A 6,107-nucleotide genomic window follows, 5' to 3' on the forward strand; every position below is an offset into this window, starting at 1 on the left:
GACTTCCATTCCTTCCTCCCTTCTCATCCCGAATCCCCTTGTTTATCTCTACCTGCTCATTTGCCTGCTTTCCCCTTCATTCCATCTTCTGATATTGCTGCCTGTCTTCTATCCTACCAGTATTTGTAACCACTCTGTTCACTGCAGATTCTCTCTCAACCTCATTTATTTCTCTTCTGGTCCCTGCTAACTCCTCGCCTCTGCTAACTCCTCTATTGCTGTTTGCCCAATTCCTTGTTATGCACGTATGCCATCAGACATCCGGAAAAGATTAGGGTGCCCCCTCCCCATGTACACGCTTTCATCCACCACTGGATTCATCCCTTCCTTTGACGTCTACCTCCTTCCTCGTATCAGCGCCAGGCAAGGTTTTACTGCGTAAATAGCCACCCCCACGCCTGAGATGGCTACTGCATCCCTATACAAACCGCTGCCCCAACCCCCGAAGTCAGTGCATTACAGCACTGAGAGAAGGATCTTGTCAGCAAGGAACTGAGCAAGGATCCTACCATTCCATTTATCATTCAGTTCAATAGTGGCTACATGAACTGCAGAATTTATCTTGCTGGCTGCTGGGTTGCAGCAAGAGGAACTGATGCTAGCTGGGGCACACCTCAGACAAGCTCCCCCTCTGACTTAGGCTGCAGCATGGCTTGCCCATCAGCTTCATCACTCCTCCATCAATCCAGGAGGTGATTTCTGTCCCCTAGCAACCTCCTTCCTTAGCAACATGCCTAGCAACCCTGCATCTAGCAACAGCTCCTCCCAAACAGTCGCCTTGAAACCTCTGTCTCCATCAATTGTCTGATCAACTCCCTCCCAGCATTTTTACAGCTTGCAATTTCTTCATCTAGAACCCCCACTCCAAAAAAAATCCATTGCAAGGAATGTACATCATCATCTACAGGGATAAAATGGTCCCTAGCAACCACCTTAAATCAACTCTCGCTCAGAACGGTTTCCTTAGCAATTCACATAGTAACTCTTTTCCAAGTCGATTGCATCAACCACTAACTCCAAAAATGTCCCCCCAAATTCCTTTTGCTTCCCTCTTGGAAGTATCCAGCTAAATTGAGTATCTGCTAGCAAATATCCCTTGAGAGAGACACTTGCCATGCTACTGCTTGGTCCTATCAACTGCTGTCTGTTCAGTTGCCCTCTTCCTCTGGGCCCAGAGGACTGACTGGGACCTATACCATTACCCAGAGGGAAAGGGCAAGCTTAGGGGAGTGTTTTGCTCTTTCTCTGCTTCTATGCAGGGAGGGGGCAGGTGAACAGGCAGTGACAGCAGGGAAGGGGGCAGCAAAATGAAGGAGTTGTGGCAGTCTGTAGCAGGCCTCCTGCTGGGGCTGAGCAGGGGGAGCACAACCTGGACTGCCACCCCCAAGCTGCTGCTATCACCTCTGCTGTAGCGCTGTAGAAAAGAAAAAAGTTACTTGCTATCTATGCTTCTTTTTGTCAAACCCAGAAGGCAAGATCTCCATTTTTTTTAAAGGGACGGTGTGCAGTGCCCCAGTAAACAGAGCCGGCATTTCTGCCCTTAAAGAAACTGCATAGGGAGCAAGATAAGGTGTCAGATGAGATGATCTCGTTCAAGCAAGCAGGAAGCAGATCATTGCGGCTTGCATCAGCAGCAGTCTAGAGGGAGAGGGAGGGAGAGGGCGGTAGACTTGGAGTGAAGCGCACCCCATATGCACCACCTCTTGGAGCCCTCACAGGCCTCCAGTGTTGCAATCCATTCTCCTTAACCTCAAGGCTGGGCTGGCAATGACTGTGGGCCTTGACACATGCCCACCTTAGTGGCCAGCCTTGCCCAAGCCATTCCCCCAAACAAATGGGGAGATAGTGCTTGCTTTGCATGTAGACAGTCCCCAGTTCAATCTCTGGTGTCTCTGGGTAGGCTTGGGAAAGACTCCACTCTGAAACCATGGACAGCAACAAAGACAATACCAGGCTAGGTGGCCCAGTAAGTCTGACTCCCTTTATCTAAGGCAGGGGTGTCCAAAGTTTTTAGCAGGAGGGCCACATCAGCTCTCTGACACTGTGTCGGGGGCTGGGGGAAAAAAGGAATTAATTTACATTTAAAATTTGAATAGATTTGCATAAGTTTACATAAATGAATATATTAAAGATGAACTTATATGAATGAATGAAGGTCTTGCAATAGCTCAAGGCCTATAAAAGGCCTTGCACAAAGCAAAGCCAGCCTTTCCTTCACTGCCACTGCTGCATCACTGATGTGTAAGAGCAAGCAGTGGAGGGAGCTCTCATCTCACAGCTCACATGAGAGGTCAAACAGTCGCCCTCACACTGAGAGAAGTTGCGTTGGACCAGTGCGGGCTTCAACAAATCTCCAGAGGGCCAGAGGCTCATTGCAGACTGGGGACTCCCTGAGGGCCGCATTGAGAGGCCTTGAGGGCCGCAAGTGGCCCCTGGGCCGGGGTTTGGGCACCCCTGATCTAAGGTATCTGATATCAAACTCTCCATAGCAACCTCCTCAATCCATACTTCAGAAAATACCTCAGCTTCTAGTTCATAGTCACCTGTACCCTAGAAATCCTTCTATTAGAAGAATCCTTCTTCCATGATTATTTTTTAAAATAACTGCTCTTAGGTCTGCACCTATAGTATTGGCAACCTTCAGTCTCGAAAGACTATGGTATCGCGCTCTGAAAGGTGGTTCTGCACCAGACGTGCAATTATTCTGTGGGAATTATTGCAACCGCACATTCACTTTAGTCCAGGGATTTATCTGTGGGAAAAGCCCATCTTCCAGTGCAGTAAATCATCCTTTGGCTGTCTTTCTGTGTCTGCATGTATCCCAGTAGCACTTACCTGCTGCTGAAAGGGTGGGGGGAGTTTCAACCACAGTGCCACAGCACATTGGTGTGCCACAAATGCTCTGCAAGTGTGCTGCTGGTGTTTGGGTGAGGGTCATTTATTAGTTGGGCTCAGGGGCATAGCTAGCGGGGGGCAGAGGGGCAGTACGCCCCGGGTACCACCCTTGGGGGGTGACACCACAAATGCACCAACATTGCTAACATCGCGAAGGTTAGGAGTAATCCCATCATGCTATATACCATTGGATGCGGAATTTCCAAAAGAATGCAATGCAAAAATCCAAATTGAAATATCTCATTTCCATCAAAAGTTATAGCCAAAAAACTGGAAACAAAAAATGCATGGAGCCCTATGGCAAATGAAATCAAGCCATATCGCGCATTTACTCGCAAGTAGGCAAATGTGCCTTAGTCCATCGGAAAGGGCAGGCTGAGATGAATCCAACAACACCAGAATGGTTCCTATCCAATGAAAGTTTCCCCCAAAAAACACCCAAGAAGGAAGTCCCTCTCTCCAAGCAGACAAATGTATTGAGCCCTATGGAAAGCAAAAGTAAGCCACATGGTAGCATTTACTTGCGAGTAAGCAAAAGTGCCTTGGCTCCTGGTCAAGTTAGGCAAGGAGGAATGCAAGACTAGCTGCATGGTCCTGATCTTATGAAAGTGGAGCTTAACAACTGCTTCAGAAGGCAGCACCCCACCCACCCAAGAATAAAACAGAGGCTTGAGCTGATAAGGTGGGCACTGGGGAGGGCTGAAAATCTCATTGATTTTTTTTGTGTGTGGGGGGGGTATTATTGCAGGCAGGCTACAGAGAAAATTCACTTGGTGAAACAGGGCTGGTTTCCCCTCATTTAACTGTTTTTCTTTAATTATTTATAATTATTTTATTTTGCTTGATGATGTCACTTCCAGCCATGACATCACTTCTGATAGGGCCTGGACAGACTGACATTCTAAAAAGTGGGTCCCAGTGTTAAAAATTTGAGATCTACTGCCAATGAGACATCCTGGGGGGGGGGGGCGATGACACCCTAGTGACCAAAATTCTGGAAATTGTGGCTTTTAGGAATAATACCATCATGTTATATACCATTTGATGCAGAATTTCATCCATTGCTTGTGGGGAAATATTCACTGCACTTATTTTCTGGCCATTATTATTATTAATTTCACGTCATGACTATTACTATCTCTCAGTCTCTCCTACCTCACAGGATTGTTGTGAGGACAAAATAAGGGGAGGAACCATGTATACCACCCTGAGCTGCTTAGAGGAATGGTGGTATATAAAAATGTAAATTAATTAATTAATAATAAATAAATATAATTACTAATTAATTATGTCGTATGGGGTGACAAAAATTTATGGGCCTCAGGGGTCAAATGACCTAGCTACGCCTCTGGTTGGGCCTACTGTGTACCCACAATCCAGGCTTCTGAGGGCAGGACATCTATTGAAGATCTCAGTAGCTTGGCAGGATCATGCAGGAGAGCACAGTGTGTTAAGTAAGCTGTCTTGCATAAAAGCTTTTCACTGTTACTGATTTTTCTTTGAGATACCTGATAAACTTCCAAGCACACCCCAGGGTTCTTCAGGACACCTTTTGCAAGTCCCTGTAATAAAATCCCATTTCACACACCTCACCTAGCATTCACCATCCCTGGTCATAGCAACCTACCTGTGAACTCCCCTTAGCAACTTCTCTATAAGTCTCTGGTACCTTTTTTAGCAACTGCCTAGCAACCACAGGACTACCCTTAGCAACCATCCTCTCATAGCAACTTCCATAGCAACGGTTGTGAGGGAAGATTAAGTTGGAGCAGCAGAGAGATTCCCCCTACCCACTGCTCCCCTAAGAGCCACCCCTTTCCTGTGTCACGCCACCCAATACCCCATAACCCATGCACACTCTTTCTCTCCACAGCTTCCTTTCATTCATTATCTGACAGTTTTTCACCTCAATCCTCTCTTCTGCTCAGTATCTTGAGCATCCTCTGAGGAAGGGGGCAGTTCTTTGCTTTGGCATGTAATGGGAAGAATGTTCTGTGTGCATTATATTTTGAGGGGAGGTCATTGCTATCAGGAAAAACAGATATCTGAACAGATGTTTCCAAAAAGTTACAGCTAATTATGGAAGGGAGCAGAAGGAGCAACTTGCTAAAGGACAGAGAGGAATACTGGAACTGTATTTTACTCAAAGACATCTGGGCTTTTGCAAGGAGAGGAAATAACAAAACTGGAGCATTGCTCTATACCAGGGGTCTCCAAACCCCGGTCTGGGGCCCAGATATGGCCAGTGGCAAGCCTCTATCCAGCCGGCAGCCATCCTCTGATTCCCTGAGAGCCTCTGACCCAGTTGACCAAACACAACCAGAGTTGTGCTTGTGGGGTGGGAGAATGGGGGTCTGTTTAAGTGTGTTCAACTAAAAGTTCACAAAGCGGTTTACAGAGAAAAATCAAATAACTAAATGGCTCCCTGTCCCAAAAGGGCTCACAATCTAAAAAGATGCAAATGATTACCAGCAGATAGCCACTAGAACAGACAGTGCTGGGGTGAGGTGGGCCAGTTACTCTCCCCCTGCTAAAAAAAGGAGCACCCACTTGAAAAAGTGCCTCTTAATAATAATAATAATTATTATTAATAATACAGGTATTTATATACCGCCTTTCTTGGTCTCTATTCAAGACTTTATTCAAGGCAGTTTACATAGGCAGGCTTATTTAAATCACCATAGGGATTTTTACAATTGAAAGAAGGGTCTATCTTTCAAGAGCCACAACAATTCAGATGTTTTGTTCTGATCTGGCCTCCATCCTCCCACGCTCAGAGCAGATGGAATAGCTCGGCTTCAGCTTGTCAGCTGCTTCAAGGTCGACTCGAACTGGCGACCTTGTGGATGTTATTTTCAGGCAAATGGAGGCTCTACCCTCTAGACCAGACCTCCTGCCAATTAGCAGGGGTAAAGTTCCATCTCTAATGTACTCGTATTTATTTAAATTTGATATTTAATTTTTTTTTCCCGGCCCTCTACACTGTGCCAGATGTTTGATGCGGCCCTTCGACCAAAAAGTTTAGAGACCCCTGATCTATACCAACATCTTTCAGTTGAGATTGATAGAGAATATAGAATTTCAGAGCCCTGATTATTTTTGCAAGCATTCTGGGGCATGTAGTTTGCAGAAGACAATGTTAGGCAATTAGAATACCAAAACATACAACATAGAGAAACTTGTAGACTAAATAGAATAAATCACTCCCGAAT

The sequence above is a fragment of the Tiliqua scincoides genome, chromosome 5 (assembly GCF_035046505.1).
Source record: "Tiliqua scincoides isolate rTilSci1 chromosome 5, rTilSci1.hap2, whole genome shotgun sequence".
NCBI lineage: Eukaryota > Metazoa > Chordata > Lepidosauria > Squamata > Scincidae > Tiliqua > Tiliqua scincoides.